The sequence below is a fragment of the Mesoplodon densirostris genome, chromosome 9, assembly GCF_025265405.1.
Source record: "Mesoplodon densirostris isolate mMesDen1 chromosome 9, mMesDen1 primary haplotype, whole genome shotgun sequence".
Classification (NCBI taxonomy): domain Eukaryota; kingdom Metazoa; phylum Chordata; class Mammalia; order Artiodactyla; family Ziphiidae; genus Mesoplodon; species Mesoplodon densirostris.
Genome location: NC_082669.1, coordinates 17,772,244 through 17,795,936, shown reverse-complemented (window position 1 = coordinate 17,795,936; position 23,693 = coordinate 17,772,244).

Here is a 23,693-nt window from a genome sequence, read left to right as displayed (position 1 = left end):
GGCAACAGAGATTCTTGATTAAGAGTGTTATGCTCTGGAGCCAAACTGCCTGAATTTGAATCTTGTCTTCACCACTTACTAGCTCTTTAACTTTAGGCAAATTACTTACCCTCTATGCCTCAGTTTGCTTATCTGAAAAACAGGAATAAGAATGCTCACCTCACAGAGTATTTATGAAGTTGAAGTGAGTTAATAATATGAAGTCCTTGAAACAGTGTTTAGCATTACTTTATAAATTTTGCCTATGATTACTAACTTTTTTTTTTTTTTTTCTTTTTGTGGTATGCGGGCCTCTTACTGTTGTGGCCTCTCCCGTTGCGGAGCACAGGCTCCGGACGCGCAGGCCCAGCGGCCATGGCTCACGGGCCCAGCCGCTCCGCGGCATATGGGATCCTCCCAGACCGGGGCACGAACCCGTATCCCCTGCATCGGCAGGCGGACTCTTAACCACTGCGCCACCAGGGAGGCCCGATTACTAACTTCTGATAGCATGTAAGCTAGAGATTCTTGAGTCCACAGGGCTAAGGTGGGGGGAGGGTGGTGGTCTTGGGCAGAGAGGTAGGATGAGCTTCAGGATTACATGGGTCTCCCTTTATATTCCTCAGAGTCCTAGATGTTTTGATATATATTTTTCTGTTGATGTTAGATGTCCATAAAGTTAATGACATTAAATGTTAATAGCTAATGAGATCACAGTAGATCTAGGAAAGAGTCGATTCTGTTGCCTTTCACTCTCTGATTTTGAGTCAACATTACAGGGTTAAGTGATTTATAGGATAATTTCCAGGACAGAAGCAATAAAAGCTTTGACTTACTAGGTGATAGGTTGCAAAGAATTTTTTGTAAACAGTGTTATTACTAATGTTTTTGTGAATTGAAGTCACTTGGATAAAGATACTTAATTTTTAGCCTACTGTAAATGCTAAGGTCAGTTGCTTGTTATGTACTTTATGTTTCACACTTAATTTAAAAATTTTAAATGGTGTAGCATTTAAGATAGGTAAGTATAAGAAATAGTATATAACCAAGTCTCCACCACTAAAGAAAACAGATGTTAACATTTTGTTTTATTTATGTCAGATTTGGTTTTGTCTTTTAAGGAAATAAAACATTACAGATATAGCCTTTTCCTTACTGAAGTAGATTTTTCTCACCTTTCACTATTAGAAATAGCACAAATAGCACTGAAATAAATATTTTTGCAAAATGTGTGAAGGCTTCTCTAGGACATATCACTAGAAGTAGAACTGTTGGAATGTGAGGTATTCACATTTTCAGTTGTAACCTAGGTCTTACAAAATTGTTCAATAAGGTGCATGTATCGTATCAGTTTAGCCTCCCACTAACAATATGTATGAGTCCCTGTGGCCCTGTATTCTTGCCCATGCTTGATGTTACTGTACTGTTGCCAGTATGATGGATTTGAGATAGTGTCTTTGATGTTTTTAAATTTGTATTTCTTAGATTGCTATTTGAGTTTGGTGGTCTCTCTCTGTATTTATTGGCCACTTAGGTTTGCCCTACTCTGCACTGCCTATTCATATCGTTTGCCAATTTTTCTGTTGTGGTTGTCATTTTCGTATTGATGTGAGGTGCTCTTTATTCTGGATACTAATCCTTTGCAGATATCTTCTTCCTGTCCATAGCTTGTATTTTCACTTTGTGATTTTTGTCATACAAAAGTTTATCGTAATACTGATTTCACTGTCTTCATGGTTTGTGCTTTTTGTGTCTTAAGAAATCCTCTTCTGGGGCTTCCCTGGTGGCGCAGTGGTTGAGAATCTGCCTGCCAACGCAGGGGACACGGGTTCGAGCCCTGGTCTGGGAAGATCCCACATGCCGCAGAGCAACTAGCCCCCTGAGCCACAATTACTGAGCCTGCGCATCTGGAGCTTGTGCTCTGCAACAAGAGAGGCCGCCGTGATAGTGAGAGGCCCGCGCACCGCGATGAGGAGTGGCCCCCACTTGCCACAACTAGAGAAAGCCCTCTCACAGAAACGAAGAGCCAACACAGCCATAAATAAATAAATAAAAATTTTAAAAAAAAATCCTCTTCTCACCATCACAAAGATATCCACCCCTGTTTTTTTCTGCGTATGTTAGTTTTGTTTTTCACTTTTAGGTTTTTAAGCCATTGCGAATATATTTTTATATATAGTTTGAGGTAGGGATCTAATTTTTATAATTTTTAATATTCATACCCAGCTTTCATAGTACCCTTTATTTAAGAGTTCATCTTTTGGGCCTTTCTTACCTTCTGAGATGGCCCACACTACGTCTGTGGAGTGTTTCTCTCTAAATAAATCCACTTCTTACCTAAAAAAGAAAAAAAAAATTTTTTAAGTTCTTTTTGTTCCCTCTTTCATTTATCATTTCCATATTATTTGTAGCTCTTTATGTTCTATACCAATATCATATCAGCTCTATCACCCTTTAATTATGTAACTTTATGGAAGGAATTACCATCTGAGAGGATAAGCACCAGAGCACCATTATTATTGTTATTGACAGTGGTCTTGGCTGTCATGAGCCCTATACCCTTTCATAGAAATTTTAGGATCAGCTGGTCAAGTTCCTAAAAACCTTTGGGGTTTCAGTTGAAAAGAATTGCATTGAATTTATAGATCAATTTGGGAGAATTGTCATATTTATAATGCCAAGGCTTTGTACTTATGAACAAAGTATGTCCCTCCATTTATGTCTTTTATGTCCTTCAATAAAGTTACAATTTTCTGCATAAAGACTTAGATTTACATTTGTGTCTTGTAGCCTTGGTTACTATTATACATAGTAACACTTAAGTTATATTCTAAATTAAATTGTAATTTTTACTGCTGGTATACAGGATTTCTCTATTATCTATTGATTTTCTACAAGGCAATCTTTCTATACCTCTTGGTAATTTTAATAATTTGTAGATTCTCCTACTTTTTCTGTGGATAATTATATCATCTGCAAACAATGATTGTTTTGTTTCTTCATTGTGTTTGGAAGTTAGAGTGAGTCTTTTTTCGCCTGTTATCTTTCTCTAATTATAGTTACATTATACTTGTGATTGGAATCCATGAAAAATAGAAAACTATATAGTTACTTGAAAATATAATAGCTGCCATTTTGTTTCAGTGTAGTAAACTTAACCACAAAACTGCAAATTTACACCATATTGTATATTGGTCATTCTAGTGATATGTAAAATTTGATCAATATCAACAATTCTTGTGTTGTGGAACGGACAAATAGATGGAAAATACTTATCAGTTAAACTGATTAAGATAATACTAATATATTTTATAATATTGTCATACAGAGTCTATTTCTTAACGGTTACAATTTGGACTTTACGTGTATAAGAATAATAATTACAAGTGAAGCCTTGCTTGCTAGTCACATTTGAAAAATATAGCTGTTTAGATTTTTTTTTTTTTTTTTGGCTGCACCATGTGGCATGCAGAATCTTGATTCCCTGACCAGGGATCGAACCCATGCCCCCTCCAGTGGAAGCACTGAGTCTTAACCACTGGACCACCAGGGAAGTTCCTAGCTCTTTAGAGCTTTAAAAACAGTTTTATTCAGATATAATTGATATACAGTAAACGCATATCTAAAGAACACAATTCAATAAGTATTGGGTTGGCCAAAAAGTTCATTTGGGTTTTCCTGTAACCTTACAGAAAAACCCGAAATGAACTTTTTGGCCAACCCAATATGTATATGTGTATTATTTTATTTAAATATATATGTATATATGAAACTGTCAACACATCAAGGTAATGAACCTATTATCTATCACCCTTCAATATTTTCTCATTCTCCTTGATAATCCCTCTCACCCATCCATCTCACATATTTCCCAGCAACCAAAGATCTTTGTTACTGTTAGTTTGCATCTTCTAGAGTTGTATGTAAACGGATTCATACAACATGTATTCTTCTTGTTGGACTTCTTTCACTAAGCATAATTATTTTAGATCCATATTGTGTATATCAGCAGCTCATTCTTTTTATAGCTGTTATTCCACTGTGTGGATATAGCACATATGGTTTATACCTTCACCTGCTGGTAGATATTTGGGCTGTTTCCAGTTTGGGGCTAATACAAATAAAATTGTTACAAACATTTATATAAAAGTCTTTGTATGAACATATGCTTCTCTTGGTAAACAGCTAGGAATGGGTGGGATAGCAGAATCATATGGTTGAAATGTGTAACTTTTTAAGAAACTGCCGCAGTGTTGTGCCATTTTAAATTCCCACCAGCAATGTGAACGTTCAGTTACTTCACATCTTCGTCAATACTTCGTATGGTCAGTCTTTTTCAGTTTAGTCATTCTAATAGGTGTGTATATCTTTGTGATTCTAATTTGCATTTCTGTAATGGTTAATGTGCTTATTTGCCATTTGTATATCTTTGGTGAAGTACCTATTCAAAACTTTTGCCTACTTTTATTTGATTTTTATTGAGCTTTGAGAGTTCTTTAAAAGAATACAGTCTAGATACAAATCCATTATTGGACTTGTCATTTCATTCTTATTCGAAGAGCAGTTTTAAATATTGATGAATTCAAATTGATCATGTGTAGATTGTGCTCTTGGTGTTGTATTATGAAATCTTTATATAACCCAAGGTCATAAATATCTTCTATTTTTTTCTCTAGTAGTTTTACTGTTTTTGGTTTTACATTTTGGACTATGGTTCATTTTGAGTTGATTTTTGTACGTGATGCAAGATATTGACCAAAGTTCCTTTTTTTTTGGCCTATGGGTATCTGATGGTACTGGCACCATTTGTTGAAAAGCTGTACTTTCTCCACCAAATTGCCTTTGTACTTTTGTAAAATAATAAGTTGTTCATATACGTATGGGTCATTTTGCACTATATTCTGTTCCACTGACCCATATCTTGATGCAAATACCACAGTCTTGATTATTGTAGCTTTTATTTTATTTTATTTTATTTTATTTTATTTTATTTTTTTGCGGTACGCGGGCCTCTCACTGTTGTGGCCTCTCCCGTTGCAGAGCACAGGCTCCGGACGCGCAGGCTCAGCGGCCATGACTCACGGGCCCAGCCGCTCCGTGGCATGTGGGATCTTCCCGGACCGGGGCACGAACCCGTGTCCCCTGCATCGGCAGGTGGACTCTCAACCACTGCACCACCAGGGAAGCCCTATTGTAGCTTTTATAATAAGTCTTGAAATCAGGTAGGCCTAGCCCTGCAACTTTGTTTTTCTTTTTCCAGTTGTTTTGGCTATTTGAGGTCTTTTACATTTCCATATGAATTTGATTTATTTATTTTTAAATAAATAAATAAATATTTATTTATTTTTGGCTGTGTTGGGTCTTCGTTGCGGTGTGCGGGCTTCTCATTGCGGTAGCTTCTCTTGTTGCAGAGCACAAGCTCTAGGCGCATGGGCTTCAGTAGTTGCAGCACACGGGCTCAGTAGTTGTGGCTCACGGGTTTAGTTGCTCCAAGGCATGTGGGATCGTCCTGAACCAGGGCTCGAACCCGTGTCCCCTGAATTGGCAGGTGGGTTCTTAACCACTGCGCCACCAGGGAAGCCCCCATATGAATTTTAGAATCGTCAGTTTCTACAAAAAAGGCCTCATGGGGTTTTGATTGGAATTGTGTTGATTCTGTAGATCAATGTGGGAAGAATTGGTATCTTAATACTGAGTCAACTCATGCACATAATACAGCTCTCCATTTATATGGGTCTTTAATTTCTCTCAGGAGTGGTTTGTAGTTTTCAGTGTACAGGTTCTGTACGTGTTTTGTCAGACTTATCCCTAAGTAGTTAATATTTTTGATGCCATTATAATCAATATTTTTATAGAAATATAATTTATTTTTGTACATTGATCTTATATGCTGCAGCCTTGCTAACTTCACTTATTCTAATGGATATGAACTATCTCATGTGTTTCCAAGGGATAGCTTTGATTTCCTGTCACACACTGATAGTCTTTGGGTATTCACAGTACCCCATTAGCCATCATCATAACCCCAGGAGATTGAAATGACAAATTCATCATTGGTTCTGCTGAAGCTTCATTTCCTTGATGGGAAGATCACTTCCAAATGGGCCATGCTTTTAAGGATCACCTTTTTAGAGAGGGAAATATTTAATCTGATTTGTCCACTGTTTAGCAGCCATCAGCATCAATTTGGAGCCTGAAGAAATGCATAATTTCAGGTCACACTTCAGATCTACTGAACCAGAATCTGCACTTTAACAAATTCCTCCAGTGATTTTGTATGTATATTGAAGTTTGAATAGTATCGCTTCCTATTGACAAAAAGTACCATCTGGACAGAGCTGAAAAACTAGATTTGTCAATAATTTACAGAAAAGAGTCTCAAGCCATTATCCCACATGGGGAATGTAAAGTCTGTTCTGACCATTACCAGATTGTTTTAAGAACTAGAGAAATTGATTTACATTAAGTTAAAGGCTTTTTGCAGAATGTGTTGGTCTCTCATCAGAACTGAGAAGGGAGGTATATGACCATGGTAGAGATCTCAGATGAATGAACAGGGCCCTAATCACAGTGTCATTCTCAAGGGCCTGGGCCGTGCTCTGCTTTTCCTTGACTCCATTACACTTGATTCTCTTAGCTCCATAACCACACACTAGATCTCTTTACCCTAATTGCCCCTCCTCTGAAACCTTTCTTACCAAACCAGCCCTCTTTCTAGTTCCCTCATTCTAATTCCTATTGCATCTGTTCTTTGATCTTATCAGAATTGCTGGTCAGTCTCCTTACTTTCTGGCCACCTTTTCTGGTTTCACTTTCTTCCCTATCGAGCTACTCCACTCTCATGCCAGCATTCTCTACTTCCTTGCCTAGCGGAAGCCCAACCACAGATCATTCTTTCAGCTTTCTCTGTTCCTACATTAAGACTGCAGAATATTGCTGGACAAAACCATTCAGCTGTGCAGAGTGATCTTACTATAAATGTCTGGAATTTTACTAGGTCTCCTTAGCAACCCTTCTTAGGCAGCTCTCCCATTCTTCACCATTTTTATGCATTTCCTGAGGCTTCTATAACAAATTACTACAAACATGATGGCTTGGCACAAAAATTTATTCTCTCACAGTTCCGGAGGGCAGAAGTCCAAAATCTTTTCATCTGTGAAATAAAGGTGTCTGCCCTCTAGAGGCTCTGGGGAAGAATCCACTCCTTGCCTCTTGCATCTTCTGGTGGTTGCCAGCTTCCTTGACTTGTGGCCACATGACTCCCATGTCTGTCTCCATCTTCACATTGCCTTCTCTTGCGTGTCTGTGAAATCTCCCTCTTCCTCTCATAAGGACACTTAATGATGGCATTTAGGGCCCACTGGATAAATCCAGAGTAATCTCAAGATTCTTAATCACAACTGCAAAGACCCTTTTTCCAGGGTAACGTTTATAAACTCCAAGGATTAGTATTTGATATTCAACCTACTATACCATTCAAAAATAATTCTGGGGCTTCCCTGGTGGCACAGTGGTTGAGAGTCCACCTGCCGATGCAGGGGACGCGGGTTTGTGCCCCGGTCCGGGAAGATCCCACATGCCGCGGAGCGGCTGGGCCCGTGAGCCATGACTGCTGAGTCTGCGTGTCCGGAGCCTGTGCTCCGCAACGGGAGAGGCCACAACAGTGAGAGGCCCGCGTACCGCAGAAAAAAAAATAATAATAATTCTGTTATGAAATACAGCACATATACAAAAGTATATGAAAATGTACAGTTGTCCAACCAAGAAACAGAACATTCCCATGCTCCTCAAAGTCTACCCCTCCCTGATTGGATCTGCAGTTGTAAATATTACACCAATCTCTTCCTTTAGCTTTTACTATTTTAAATAATTTGTGGTTTTGATTGTCTGCTTTTGAAATTTATAAAAATAAAATCATAGGGGTATGTTTTGCTTACTGTCTTTGACATTTTGAAATGTATCCATGTTGATGAATTTACTTGTAGTTTATTCATCCTCACTGAGGTAGTTTCATTGTATAAATATACCACAGTTCGTGTATCCATCCCATTGATGGACTTTTTGATTGTTTGGAGTTTTTGCTATTATGAATAATACAGTGGAGTTGCTGAGCTGTAGTATATATGCCTGTTCAATTTAGGTAATGCTAGACCACTTCTCAGATGGTTATACCAGTTTACATCCCCTCCAGTGGTGGATGAAGAAGCCTGTTGTTTGTCTTACCAACACTTGGAGTTGCTTCACTGTTTAATTGTTGCCAATCTGGTGAGTGTGAGATATTTCACACTGGTTTTAATATCCCTGATTATGAGTGAGGTTAAACATCACTTTTTAATGTTCATATTCTTTTTTCTATGAAATTACTGGTTTTGGTTGTTTCTATTTTTTTCCTTATTGATTTATTTTAGTTTTATAATGTTCTGGATACTGTTCCTTTTGGTTTTACTAAACGAGGACCCTTTGCAGGTTTTGAGCTGAGGAGTAATTGTGACTTTTAAAAGGAATAACTAAGCAGTTTATTAATGACACATCAGTATAACAGCTAGCCCTGAAATATACCATCTTATAAACAGTGACATAGAATAAAAGGAAATGTCAGAAATCAGTGGATTATGGAAGCATTATTCACTAATTGGTATTGAGAAAATTGGACATTTAGGGGAAAAGCAAGTTAGATTCTCAATGTTATTCCCCCAAATAAATTTCAAATCTATTTAAAAAGTAAATGCGGGCTTCCCTGGTGGCGCAGTGGTTGAGAGTCCGCCTGCCGATGCAGGGGACACGGGTTTGTGCCCCGGTCCGGGAAGATCCCACATGCCGCGGAGCGGCTGGGCCCATGAGCCATGGCCGCTGAGCCTGCGCGTCCGGAGCCTGTGCTCTGCAACGGGAGAGGCCACAACAGTGAGAGGCCCGCATATCGCAAAAATAAATAAATAAATAAATGCACAACATTTAAAGTAGAAACACGAATGGCTAATAACATTTCTGGAAAACAGTTTCATCCAACAAATATTGATCTGCTAAGTGCTGGGCCCTCTGCTAGATGCAGGGATACAAACATGATGGATGTACTGTTCCTACAGTTGAGCCCATATTCTGCTGGGCTATTTCACGATATATAACTAGAGTCTTGAAATTACAAAAGGTAAACTGTTTTCTCACTCTAGAGTCAGTTATGTAAAAGTGCAGGGGTAGGGCTTCCCTGGTGGCGCAGTGGTTGAGAGTCCGCCTGCCGATGCAGGGGACACGGGTTCGTGCCCCGGTCTGGGAAGATCCCACATGCCGCAGAGCGGCTAGGCCCATGGGCCATGGCCGCTGAGCCTGCGCGTCCGGAGCCTGTGCTCCGCAACGGGAGAGGCCACAACAGTGAGAGGCCCGCATACCACAAAAAAAAAAGTGCAGGGGTAACAAAGGGCCCCGACGGTTACAACCGGTTAAGACTCCGAATTTGCATTCTACCGTGAACGTTTTCATATTTCTGGTCCTGGTAATTCCACTTTGAGCCTCTTAAATCAAATGATCAGTGATGTGATTTCTACTCTTCCCTCCCTGATAAGAGGAGAGTCTTGGATTTGGTCCAGAATGGAGCTCTGAGATAAGGAAGTAAAGGTTGACCTGTGGGTTAAGGAAGTAACTTGCAGCTTTTTTGCAATGTTATTATTTGTTTTTATAATTTCACAGAAAGACCCAAGACATTTTAAAATCTTGCAAGATATCCAAGTGATACTAGCCAAACTGCCCATCTTGGTTTCTGGGTAACATCCCCAAGATATGGTAGAGCCTACTCATTACCAACCAAATATCCATTCTGACTTTCTATATCAAATGAACAGAACACTGTTTGCCCTTTGCCACCAGCTAAAAGACTGTATTTCCCAGCTCTCTTGCAGCTATGAGTAGCTTGATGGCTAAGTTCTCACGAACTGAGTGAAAACAGAATGTTGTGTGAAACGGCAAACATTTCACTAGAATCCAATCTTAAATAAAACTACTAACAAGTAGGAAAACATTGGAAGTTTTCTTTTGAAAATCAGGAAAAAAGTGCTCTCATCACTTCAGTACTTTATAGACACCCTATACAGCACAATAAGTCAAGAAAAATAAATTTAAACACATAATGGTTGAAAAGGAAATAAAACTGTCATTTTTTACAGATAAATGTCTACATAGGAATCCCCCAAAGAATCTAAAAATAAATTAGACATAATAGAAGACTTCGATATAATGAATACAAAAAATACAATTTCATTTCTATATATCAGACACAAACAAATACTATTTTTAAATATTAATACTGACTTACAATACCATAAAACTATAAATTCCAGGGGAAAAACTCTAACAAAAGTTGTGCAATTTTTTTTTTTTTTTTTTTTTTTTTGCGGTACGCGGGCCTCTCACTGTTGTGGCCTCTCCCGTTGCGGAGCACAGGCTCCGGACGCGCAGGCTCAGCGGCCATGGCTCACGGGCCCAGCCGCTCCGCGGATGTGGGATCCTCCCGGACCGGGGCACGAACCCGTGTCCCCTGCATCGGCAGACGGACTCTCAACCACTGCGCCACCAGGGAAGCCCTGTGCAAATTTTATACAGAGGAAAATTATAAAATTTTAGAGCCAAAGACCAAGGTTAAGCAAGATATTACTGAAGAAGGAACATAATGAGGGGGTGCTTATTCTCGAAGATACAATGGTTTATTATAAAGTTATAGTAATTAAGATAGTGTAGTACTGGTACAGGACTGCACCAACAAACTGACTGATGGATGCAATAGCCCAGAATCAAACCTGTGCATACTGGAGATTTTAAGACACTGGAGGTATAGACACACTGGAAGTAGTGGGAAAAGGAAACACTAATAAACAAATGGGGCCAAAAAATTGAAATCAGCTCTTACTTCGTATATAAAAATCCAATCTAGACGCATTAAGAGCTTAAATGTCCAAAGCAAACTTTAACTTTTAGAATATAAGTGAATGTCTTTCTGATATTAAGGAATAATTTTCTAAACAAGACAGAAGTTTAATCATAATAGGTGATATTAAATTCAGATACATTAAAATGATCCATCAAAACGTGTGATCAAAAGATACTTTAAAGAAAATAAAAGCTACAACTTGGGAGAAGTTATTACTACACGAAGAATTACCATGCAGAATATATAAAGATTTCTACAGACAAATAAGTAAAAGAAAAGTAACCTAATAGAAAACTGCACAAAAGATTCAAACGGGCATCTCACAGAAAAGGAAATAGAGCAAAGAAACATTTGAGAAATGTAAATGAAAACCATACAGAGATACCATTTTACAACTATTGATAAAAGTTAAGATGTCTGACACGTCAAGTTTGAAGGGAATGTGAATCAATGTGATCACATTGCTGGTAGGAGTATAAATTAATACAACCACTTTGGAAAATAATTTTTCATTGACCTGTAAAGTTCATGCTTTAAGACCCAGTAATTCCACATCTAGGTACATACCCAAAAGAAACATTAGCACCTGTGTAATATGAAAAATAGATAGGAGAATGTTCATAGCAGGAAAGCTTGTTTTAGAAAAAGAGAAACGGCCCAAATATCTGTTGGCAAGAGAAAATATATATAGAATTTGGTAGACTCACACAATGGACTATAACACAGAGGTGAAAATAATGAACTACGGTGTTACCAACCACATGGATGTCTCAGAATCAATGTTGAGTAAAAAGAACAGGGTACAGAAAACAAAATACAATGTGATAATCATTTTATTAACCATGCAAACCCAATTATATATTATTAGGTGTATAAGCGTATTTGGTAAGATTCATTTTAAAAAGCAAAAGAATGACAAACACCAAATTTAGGAGAGGAGCAACCTATGTGAGAGGCAGAGGACAGGGTTAGAGAGGGTGCCCCGAGTTCAAGGGAAAATGGTGGTGATGGTCTAGTTCTTGGCTGGGCATTGGTTTCAGCAGGTGTTCATTAGCAAATAAAAATAACAAAGTAAAATAAAGCCGTGCAAGAAGCAATGATGAGAGTGTGCCATGAATCAAGAATTTCTATTATTTGCATTCTGTGCACTTGAAATCTATTTTTTAAATCATTAAAAAAAAAAAAAAAGGCTGTGAAAACGGTAAAAGAAATTTTCCGTAATCCCACTACCCCAGTGCAGCAAGCACCTCCTCTTCAAAGTGTCAGTTAATGACCTGGAACATGCCGCTATGGCTTTCCAATGAAGTGTGAATTGCTGCTGTTCTTGTCAACAAACTGTCAAGCCACTTGTGCCGCTTCAGCAGCTCTAAGGTCAGGGGAATGATTTGGAAAACTTTGGCGGCGAACTTTAGGAAAGAAACAAAAAAGGTGTCAGCTAAGGCTCCTCAGGGACCGTGCTTAGTTTGTTTGAAAAATCTGCTTCCAAAAGGCTCCTTTCAATTCTAGAGAAAACAAATCAGGGTATTGCAAAGTCAATGTTTATTGTAAGTGTCAGCGTTTTAGGTCACGTTTATATTGTAACCTGCTTTGTACTTTTCTTCTGTGTGATTCATGGTTAAAATTTTCTTGAGAACTTATTACAGCCCTCAGTTTACATTTCTGGCAAATCATCAGATCATATCTGATGTGTTTGATGTCAAATCCCTAATCAGGAATGTAACTCCAAGTTTATAACCTTGTTCTCGTGAGAAAAAAATACAGTCCACTTGGCAGAAACCTGTTTTATGATGCTCCAACTTATGTGATGGTTTCAAGAAAAATTTTATAGCAACAGCTGAGGGTTGCCCCCTCACTAAAATATTAATTACATAGTCGCTGCAGAGCAATCCATCTGGACTTCACTTTATACCGTACGTGTTTCCTAAAATGGTGCCTACGGAACAAATCCTTGTCCCCATGACTTCACATTATCATTTCAAAAGCACTGTATCTTTCTTTCTGCTTGATCACACTTTGAGGTGGCACCTCCAAAATGTCAGCTCAGAGTCTCTCTGCCCTTCGGCCTCTCTGTTGAGTAAGTTAACGATCTGTACATAAATCTTTAAATGTCCTCAGGAATCTGCTTTTTGAAGGAATCCTATTAGAAACTGAAGAATCCTTCTGAAATGCAAATACTCTCGTCCTTATTGAACTGGCCTGAAGTGGGCTTTCTGGAGGGGAACAAACCCCCAACAGAGCCCCTGCCTGCCTTTTAGTGGTTCTCATTGTCTTTTGGGGGAGAGAGGGAAGAAGCAGCCTAGAAAATCTTTATCTCATATTTTGCAAGAGGAGTAGGAGGAAGATCGAAAATAGTTAGGTCTGGCGGCTTAATCTGGGTTGGCTGCTTTTGCCAGCAATATGTAAAATGTGTTTTTCAAGGATAAGGAGTTTGGGCCCTGGGCCAAAGCTCACGTCTGTCATCGACAGGAAGATGAACGATCTCTTTAACCCACTGCTATGCTCTTGTTTACCTTCGTACTGGATCGTGAACACCATGCCTGCTGCAGGCCCAGAGCTGCCCAGGGTTGATCCTTCCCTCTTTCCAGGCAGGACCTTAATGTCGCTAGTTGGGTGGGCATGACAGGGCCTGCCCTTTGTGGGTCAAACGCCAAACCAGCACCCCTCCCTGGAACTGGTATTTAGCTTCTACATGTTGCCTAAGAGGCTCAGGAAGGGAACTGGAAGTACTTTTACTTTTTAATGCCCACAAAGGTCATTTCCCAAGAGGTGGGAAGAATATACACAAGGTTCCTACAAGGGACCAATGGCCATCAACCACCAACCACCGAGAGTCTCTGGGGCAAGAACCCTGGCAGAGTCTGGACTTCACGCCCGGAGCTGGAACAGCCCCCTACTCTGTAGAGTCTTAAGGGGATGTCTGCTCAACCGTGTTTCCTGTAAACTTAACACAGCAGCGCTGAGGGCAGAGCTCAGAGCAGAGGGTTCAGGCATGAAAAAGGGATGGGACTGGCAACATGGCAAGGCCTTGACCCCTTCCATCTGGCCCTCTCCTGCCTTCGCCCATCAGCTGAAAAAAAAAAAAGCACAACCTAAAATTTGAGAATTGTGAATATGTGTTACCTGGTGGTCTTTCTGAGAACTCCAAGCCCAGGAGGCAGCCTCTCAGATAGCTCTAAGGGACTGCTCCCATGAGGTAAGGGAGGGGCCAGGATATATAGGAGTTTTGCAACAAAGACCAGGTAACTGGAACATCAAAAGATTACTGTTAATTAAAGAAAACCAGTATCTCAAGTTAATGAATTTAGTGCTTTTCTGCATATGAGAAGATGCAAGAGCCTGGGTTCATTGAAGTCATTCCTTTGACGTGCACCTTTGCTACCGAAGGCCAGTATCCTGTGGTTTCCCATCCTGATGTCACCTCAGGGTGCACTGTAGAGGTGACTAGCTGCTTGATGGCTGTAATGTCCTTTGTCTACTGATAAGGCAGCCACATTTTTCATTCACACCCCCCTCACCGGGAGAGCTGTTTCCTCAGGGGTGGAAAAGAGCAGGGGGTTCTAGCTCCTTCAGGAACCGCACGGGGCAGGGCTTCCCGGGAGCCTGGACACGCACGAGATTTCCCTGCGTCCTGTGCCCTGCCCTCCTCCCAGCGTCTGACTTGCACCTCCTCCGTCAAGAGCAAGTGGACAGGCCCAGCCAAGAGCTGAGAGAGAGAGAGACCGACTCTGACCAAGAGGCAGGGAAAGAGAGACAGAGGGGGGACAGCCAGTGACTAAGTCACCCGCTCAGCCCAGCTTCCCCAAATCCTGCTTCTGAAACTGGGGTAGGAGTATGAAGAGGACAGGACCACGATGGAGCTGGGGAGTGGGCTGCCACGGAAGGATAAGAGGAGCCACGGAATCAAAGTGGCACCATCTCCTCAATCCTCCTCAAAGATTTGGAAAGGAAACATTGGAGTTTGTTAAACTTATAACGTTACTTTTTTTTTTTTAACATCTTTACCGGAGTATAGTTGCTTTACAATGGTGTGTTGGTTTCTGCTTTATAATAAAGTGAATCAGATAACATTACTTTTTAAACAAAGACAACCCTTTTTTTTTTTTCTGAAGTTGGGTCCAGCTACGCCCTGTCATTTGTGACTAAAAAGCAATGACCCAAAATAGCCCCCAGCCTGTAGCCTCTGTCCACTTAACCCCTCCCTCACCAGGCGTTCCTTGGGCTCCCACTGTGTGCCCCGATGGGAAAGGTGCTGTTTCTCCCCTCGGGGAGCTCGAAGTCCAGGGAGAAGGAGACAAGTTCATGGGTGTCTTCACTGTGAAAGGCTGGGCCCTGACAGGGGACCTGGGAGAAAGCTAGAAAGAGAGGTAGTAAAGCAGGGGATTGGGGTGACGAGCGAGCTCCCTACCAAGCAGTCACATCCCCCTGGTCAGGTCCCCTGCCCTCCCAGGCGCCCATTTCTTCACGTGCCAGATAAAGGACTTGCAGGGGACGGGGACCGACGCTGAGGCCCTGCTGGCTTGATGTGTCTGCGGCTCCCTTCCCCCACACCTCTGCAGAGCCTTCTGCTCTCGAGGGACTGGGCCCAGCCCGAGGGCAGTGCAGGTGGGGTTGGGATGTGTCAGGCTCATCCTGACTCAGAAACCAAAGACGGTCACGGCCGGCCCCAGGGTGTAGTGTGTGGCAGCGTGGGTCCTGAAATCTTGCCAGCTGGGCGTGAGGAACAGGCCTGGCGGAATCCAGGGCGTGTTCTCACCGGAGGAGCCAGACTCGCTTCTGGCTGCTGCAGAGGTGCCGAGGATTTGTTCTGGAATTGTGAGCACCACAGCGACCCCACCCCAGAGAGCACCCCCCTGCACCCCCAGCCCTGCAGCTTCCTCTTCCCGTTCATTGGTTGCTAGGCAGTGCCTGAGAGGAATTTCACCTCATCTGGGCAGGTAGCCAAGGGCACATCTGTAGAGAATTTCATATCCCCCTGCCCCACAAAAAACACTCAAAGTTATTGCCTAAATGTGAGACTTAAGGAGCTCCTGCCTGAGAAACACGCTTGCCCTCCTCCTATAAGCAGTGCTGTTTTCAAGACCAGTCTTTAAGTCCTTCGGAGGAATTCCTGTCCCTCAGTCAAGATTCAGCCCCAGTGGCCTCCTCCTGTCCATCCTGTGCACTTCCTTTGTGCACATCTCTACCAGAGCTTAAGAGCACAGCCTTGCGATTCATCTGTAGATGTGTCAGTCTCCCGACCAGGCCCTGAGCAGATTCTCAAGGGCAGCAACTGTTCAGGGTGGGGCTTCCATCACCTACTAAGGAGGCCTCTGCCAATGGCAAAGCTCTGTGAAGATTGCAGTCAGTTCCAAAGAGTCTTGTCTCAACTATTGTCATTTTAATTGCTATGGTCTCAGTTCCTTGCATAACAGTTTACTTACTTATTTAGACCTCATCTGTCTTACTGAATGGTGGTGGCTCATCACTACCAATGACTGATGGGTCATCTGGGGGTCAGAAAAACAGTGAAAAAACGCTGACACTCTGGCTACTACTATTTCTAGGGATAATAAAGTATCCTTCTCTGACCCAGGAGTCTCATGTCTTCCACCGACATCGATGAATTGTGGCAGGTTAACTTATGAGCCCACAAGTAGGGTAAAATTGCAGGCCCTTCACAGTTCTTGACAGCTTGGAGCATTGCAGGTAGAGGAAGCAGTATATGCAAAGGCCCTGAGGCTGGAGGGATCACAGCCTATTCTAGGAGTTGCCAGGAGATCAGAATGACTATGGGATACACGTGAGGTGTGAGGTGGCAAGCAATGTCTTCCTTCAGGCTTCTGCTCATGTTACCTTCCCTGACCATCCTGTTTATGACCATCCTATCTATCTGGCAGCTTTAGAGATCCTTTCAAGTATTTTGTGATTCGCATTTTAGGGCAATGATCCCTTTAGCAGTGTGGGGAGCTCACTGAAGAAGAACAAGACCATGGGAGGCTGGAAGACCAGGTAGGAGGTTGGTGCATAATCTAGGAGGCTGACGCTGTCTGGATTTAGGCCGTTAGAGGTAGAGAAAAAAATGGATGAGTGTTAAAGCTATTAAGAATGTAGAATTGACGGGACCTGGTGATTGATGGGGTGCAAACAAGTAGGGGTCACAGATGGCTATTGGGGTGACTAGGTAAATGGTTCAGGGAGTTCAGGAGAAATGGGGAGAATTTCAAAGGGAAAAATTTTGGCTTAATATTATCTGCAAAACTGAAGTAAAGGCCTGGAAGCATTGCTTGACATAAATTCAATAGCAAGTAGTCTCTTGCTGGTGCCAGGGTCAGAATGTGGTTCAGCCTCAGTCCTATGGCTCACAAACCCAAGGAGAAGCAGGTTACTGGGCTTTCTGATGACTGAGGCCAGCTCCAAGTTGGATAGCCCTCATTTAACTTGACCTATTCACTCTTCTCCAATTCCTCTTTTCTTTTTCAATATTTTTATTGACATAATTAAAATTTTCAGTTTTTTATTTACATGCAGTAAAATGCACAGATCTCAAGTGGACATCTCTATGAATTTGTATCTATGCATAAACCATGTAACCACCACCCAAATCAAGATACAGAGCATCCCCATGTCCCCCAGGAAGTTCTCTGTGCCCCTTCCAAGTCCAAGGTAACCATCCCCACCCCAAGGTAACCAGTGTTCTGACTTCTATCATCTTAGATTTTTTGGGGGGTGGTGGTGGTATAGTTGTTTTGCAATGTTGTCATCTTAGATTATTTTTGATGATTTTTTTTTAACTTCATGTAAGTAGAATCAGACAGTGTATACGTTTTTTGTATGTAGCTTATTTCTCTCAGCATAATGGTTCACTTTGGTGTGCTTCAGAAATCTGCTCTTTTTTATAGCTGTGTAATAGGCCACTGTATAAATACACCACAATTTTTTACCATTCTCCTGCTGATGGGCATTTGGGTTGTTTGGAATAAAGCTGCAATGAACTTTCTTTTTTAAAAAATTATTTATTTATTCATTTGGCTGCATCAGATTTTTTTTTTTAATTTATTTTTGGCTGCGTTGGGTCTCCATTACTGCATGCGGGCTTTCTCTAGTTGCGGTGAGCAGGGACTACTCTTCGTTGTGGTGCACAGGCTTGTCATTGTGGTGGCTTCTCTTGTTGCGGAGCACAGGCTCTAGGCGCACGGGTTCAGTAGTTGTGGCTTGCAGGCTCAGCAGTTGTGGCACATGGGCTTAGCTGCTCTGCAGCATGTGGGATCTTCCTGGACCAGGGCTCGAACCCATGTCCCCTGCATTGGCAGGTGGATTCTTAACTGCTGCACCACCAGCGAAGTCCCTGCATCAGGTCTTAGTTGCAGCACACAGGCTTCTCTCTAGTTGTGGCATGCAGGTTCCATAGCACATGGGCTCAGTTGTTGTGGCACGCAGGCTCTAGAGCACGTGGGCTTAGGTGCCCCACAACATGTGGGATCTTAGTTCCCTGACCAGGGATCGAACCCTTGTCCCCTGCATTGGAAGGTGGATTCTTAACCACTGGACCACAAGGGAAGTCCCCTGCAATGAACTTTCTTGTTCAAGTATTTTTATCTCTACTTTCTTTCAACAATTCCAGGGAAGCCTGTGTTTCATGTGTATGGATGGGTGTTATTAAAGGAAAACCTTCTCGACAGGGCCTTGAACTTGCTGCTGCTGGTCTCTGCCTAAGATAGCCTTGGCAATTGGCAGGTCCAAGGAGCACTGGATGGGAAATCAATTCCCAGTGACCCTGGGTAATATCCCTTTACCTCAGTTGTTTCTGTTTTATTAATGAGCAAGAGGATTTGGGGGAAACACACCAGTGGTCTTGAGCAGTTATTCTCATGCACTTATGAAGACTTTTACATACTTCCCAAAGACCAGGGCTGATGAGATTGAACCAGGGTGTACGATGGGTCCCATGTACCTGGAGAGTGGCACTGAGCTGCCTACAGCCTGTGGCCCTAAGTCAGGGAGATGGTTTTCCTATATCACAATGGAAAAGGTTTTCATTTCTGTGTAATTATACTCATACTGTAAAGCATCCATCACTAGGATTCAAATGAAAGAGGTAATCTCCTAATTTCTGCTAAAGAACTTCTCACATCCTTGAGTCCTGGTGACCACATGACATTCTCATAGACCCTTTTCCCCTTCTAAGCCCCTTCCCAGACATTTCTGATCTCTCAAGCAACTCTACTGAAATGTTGAGAGATCTCTAATGCTAGACTCCTTCTCAGGCAACCCCAGATTTCAGAAGAGAAAGAGAATTCTCATTGACTAAGCCCTTGCTACATGCCAGGTATTATGTGAGGGAGTTTACATCTGTTTCCTTATTTAATCTTCACAGCAACACAGTGACAAAGATTTGTCATTCCCCTTTCACAGATGAGGAAACAGAAGTGCAGAGAGGTTAATCACCTTACCCTAAGTCACACTGCAGGGTCAGAATTTGATCTCAGATAGTTTGACTTTTTCTCCTCCAGCATACTGCACTTTAGAGACTGGGTAAGCACAAGTAGACCTCTTAGCCTGGCTCACACTGTCCCTAGGGTCTAAAAAAAAGTGTTATCTTTCAAATGACTCTGTGGAATTCCACTGCCTTTAATAACTTTCTTGTTTGGAAAATAATCATAGGTCTTGAGGCTAAGTTAACACCAACCCAGAATCACGTGTAGCCCCGTGTTAAAAAGCTTAAGGTGACACCAGTGTCTTGTGGTGACTGCCAGAAATCTGCAAGACCAAAGGGGAACAACTCAAAGGCATGGAAATTCCTCTCACACTACTTAACTCTCAGAGGGGCCCTGGGACAGGGGTTAGTCCCAGGTCACGAATGAAGGAAGCTGGGGTCCTTGGGTCCTGCGAGAGCCTCAAGGGAGCTGCCTGGCTGCCAGGAGGATGCTGGGGAGCACAGTCCAGCTTGGGGCAGGGCAGTCGCTGGCTGAGCGCTGATGGGAGTGTCAGAGCCTGTATAATTGCATTCTTCCTAATTTCTGAGGATAGTGAATCAATCTCCCTGTTTACCTAGAAAAAGAGCTTATGTAGATAAAAGTCTCCAGGGAAAGTCATAGAAAGTCACTTAAGAAAACAAGAGATTTGTAAATGAAACTTCCATGTGTTTGTGGAATAATTTGCTGTTGGCATGGGGCACTTTGAGTTTGGGAGAAGCCTTCCAGTGGGGTGAGAAAACAAGCTACAGGTCATTCTGGAAAGGAGCCCTGCTCATCCCAGGACACTGGATTTCACATAGGAATAGCCAGCCCTGGAGGCAGGGGAAGGGGCTGGGGAAAGAAGGTGAATGAGGCTTCCCTCCCCTTGCTTCAGACTCAGCTCTCAGACACACCTCAGAGAGTTCCAGGTCAAGCTGCCTCTACATCACCCATGTCACCGTGGCCAGCAAGACCTTGTCCCAGGACACTGCACCAAGGGGATCCCCATCCACTGGAGGTGTCAGACTGACAACAAGCTGCTGTAACCGAGCAGAACCCTATGGGTCCTTCCCGGGACAGACCCCTTCCCCCATGCCCTCTGCCTGCCTCTTCTGTATATAAAAGCTGTAGTCTCCCAGGCCTCCCCTGAGTCACAGAAACCTGGCTCAAGAATTAATGATTGAAAGGATGTGAACATGTAGTGACAAAAGTAGCAACTGAACCGGGAGAACTGGTAACTATTTAAACAGTATATCAGCCATATGGCAGTCACAGAGTCTTTAGTTCTCCCTGAAGTACCTAGATAACAGTATCTGATGCACATTTCCTGAGTTGTTTTACAGATGCTAAAACCCCCACCAAGTGGAAGAAGTTAACTACAGGATGACCATGAGCATGTAGCCCCCAGACCGGCTGGAGCCTGAAGATGAGTCATGTTTAACCCCCGTGACACCACCCCGTCACCTCACCATCAACCAGAGAATTGTGCACAAGCTGATCACATGCCCTGCACCTCCCCTCCCTCACCTTGCCTTTAAAACTGCTTCCCTGACATCCATCCGGGAGTTGGGTTTTTTTTTGAGCATTAGATGCCTGGGACTCCCTGTCTGGCACCTTAAAATAAACCACTGCACTTTCCTTCACCACAACCCGGTGTCGGGAGGTTGGCTTTACTGTGTGCAGGTGATGGGACCCACGTTTGGTTCAGTAACACTGCTTGATTTCAGAACGAAGGGTAGGGGGTTGAGACTGGGAAAAGGGAGCCCCATGAGGACAGGAGGGTGGATTCCAGCAGCTGCTGGATGGTAAGGTCCCAGATGGCCAGCCCCAGAGAAAAAGGGGGCTCCCAAGAGGCCTCCCCTCCAGACGAGGCAAATGGTGGGCAAGGCCCCCCGGGAGCAAGCTGCCTACTCTGGCAGCCTTGAGCAGTTTTCTATTTTACACAAAGGAAAGGGAGGGAAACGGCTCTGAATGCTGGCGGGGCTCCCAGAACCCTGGCCGCACGTTAAGTGGAAACAGCTGCTCAGCCGGACAGCGGGCTTGGCCAGCGCAGATCTGCGCAGACTCCAGGGCAGGAGGCGGAGCCCCAGGCTCCGGTCCCTTAGCGGTCGCAGCCACGCCCACCGCGCCGCCCCAAGCCTCGCCTCACGAGTGGTGGGTGTAGAAAGAGCCCTGGGCTGGAAGTTCAAGTGCTCGCTCAACTAAGGAGCTTCATCACCCGAGCACGAGTTATTGACTCAGGGTCCCCAGGGCCCAAGAGGAGCCTCCAGCCTCGGAGGGGTTTGGCTCGGAGGACTCACACCGCCCTGCGAGCGGAGCCTCCTGAGCGCCCTGGTCCTCGCGGTCCTCGCGGCCCTCGCGGCCCTCACGGCCCTCACGGCCCTCACGGCCCTCACGGCCCTGGGCGCAGGGAAACACCCCTGCTGGACCCCTGCTGCCCCTACGTAGGTTTGCCCCACGCCGGGAGGCCGCATCTTGCCTCCTGCAAGGTTCACGTCCTCAGCAGTTCCCGGACGAACAGGTACTTAAGCAGTATTCATTGCCTGATTCATAATGAGCCCTGTCAGAGGGGGCCCTGGGGCGCCACGAATCCCCGTTGCACTTGGAGCTGTGAGGCCCGAGGTGTCTCCGCCTCTCCAGGGCTCAGCTTTCTCGGATGTACAGTGTGGCTAATGCTTCACAGAGCGGATGGGTGCGTTAAACCAAGGGACATGCGGCAAGCAGGAGGGGGCCCGATAAATGAGAGTTCTCTTTTTCTGAGTGACTGGAATCCTTGCTCACTTACCTCCAGAGGGAGGGTGTGAAGCCCGCTGAGCCTGTCGGGGCAGGAACCTTCTTGGTTTTAGGGTCACACCGTGGAGAGCGCGTGGTACATCTGCTGGGCTGGCACTTAGCTTGGGGAGAGGCCTTATGCCGCGGCTGCTGCCCGGCGCCCTGCGGAAGGGCCTCTCTGCAACCCCGTCCTTAGGCATCTTCTGCTCTCTCGCAGCTCCCCCCTCCCCGCCCCCCACTCCTCCCGCCTCCCCAGCTTCTCACCTGTTGGCCCTGAGGAGGACGGGGAGGGATGAGTCTTGCCAATAAGGGTTCTGGAACAGAGTGGAGGGTCTTCAATACGTGTGGCCTGTTCCCGGGAGCAGGAATTTTAACCCCTGATGGGCCTAAACCTATACAAGCCTCACCGCGCTTCCTTCTGCTGGAATTCGGTGTTTCAGTCCTTTCAGCTGCAAGGAAGATGGATGTGCGTGTCACTTTACACTTTACACAGCACACTCGGGTACACTGTTTCCTGTGATCGTCACCACAAATCCCGAGGCAGGCAGCAAAGGAGTCCTTTGCCCCATTTTACAGACAAAAGCATTGAGTCCCAGAGAGGTTGAGCAGCTTGGCCAAGGTCACACAGCTTATTACTGGAAGGACTGGAACTCATGCCCCCTAGACTCGGTGCTCCCCCTATTACAGGCCAGGCAGGAGGGAGCCGTTGTTCAGCCTCATGTGTTGAGTTTGGGAAGACACTTTGCATACACGCGTACACTCACGTTCTGTTTCTTTCCTGGGTTCACCGTCCTGTCACTATGGGCAGGGAAGGGACATGGAGAGTTACTCCCGACCCCATACTACAGACCCCACTTTAAGAAACCAGTATGTAGGGGCCGCAGGCCTGGTGGCATCTCTGGAGTCTGAGGACACCTTTAGTCTGGCCCCGGGCACATTCAGGCTGTCCCCAGACCCGGGGGCTCGCTTAGGGCCTGCTTTGTTGAGGTCCTGGGCTAAGAAGCCACGAAAGGCACCTCTGACCTGTGCTTTGTCTCAGACAGGTGTGGGCGGGGGCCTGACCACACACCCCACAGGTTCTAAAGGCACCGCCAGGCAGCCACTGCCAGGACGAGTGCCTTCGGCACAGGAGGAAAACAGTGGTGGTCATTTGAGACCCACCTGAGAACTCCTTTCATCACCTGCATGTTCCGAGGCTATGCACCCCCTCCCAGCTGCGATGTGGTCCAGGGGTGTCCTCCTCACTGTGGTGCCGTCCAGAGGCTGCAGCGTGAGCACTGAACACGGTGAGGGCAGAGCTGGGAGGCACAAGAACAAAGAAACTAGAGTCCCGGAGCTTAGATTCAAGTCCTGACTCCCTTTCTTAGCAGCTGGGTGATCTTAGGAAGCCCCTGAACCTCTCTGTGTGCCAGATTCCCCATGTGGGCACGGTAATAGCACCTACCATGTGGGTTGTTACGGGATTTAAATGAGGTAATGCGTGTAAATCACTGGGCGCTATACCTGTATACAGTGGTCGCTCAAACCATGTTCACTGTCAATGGCCAGTGAAGTGAACTCTTTTCATGGCTGTGGTGCCGGGCACGTAAAAATCC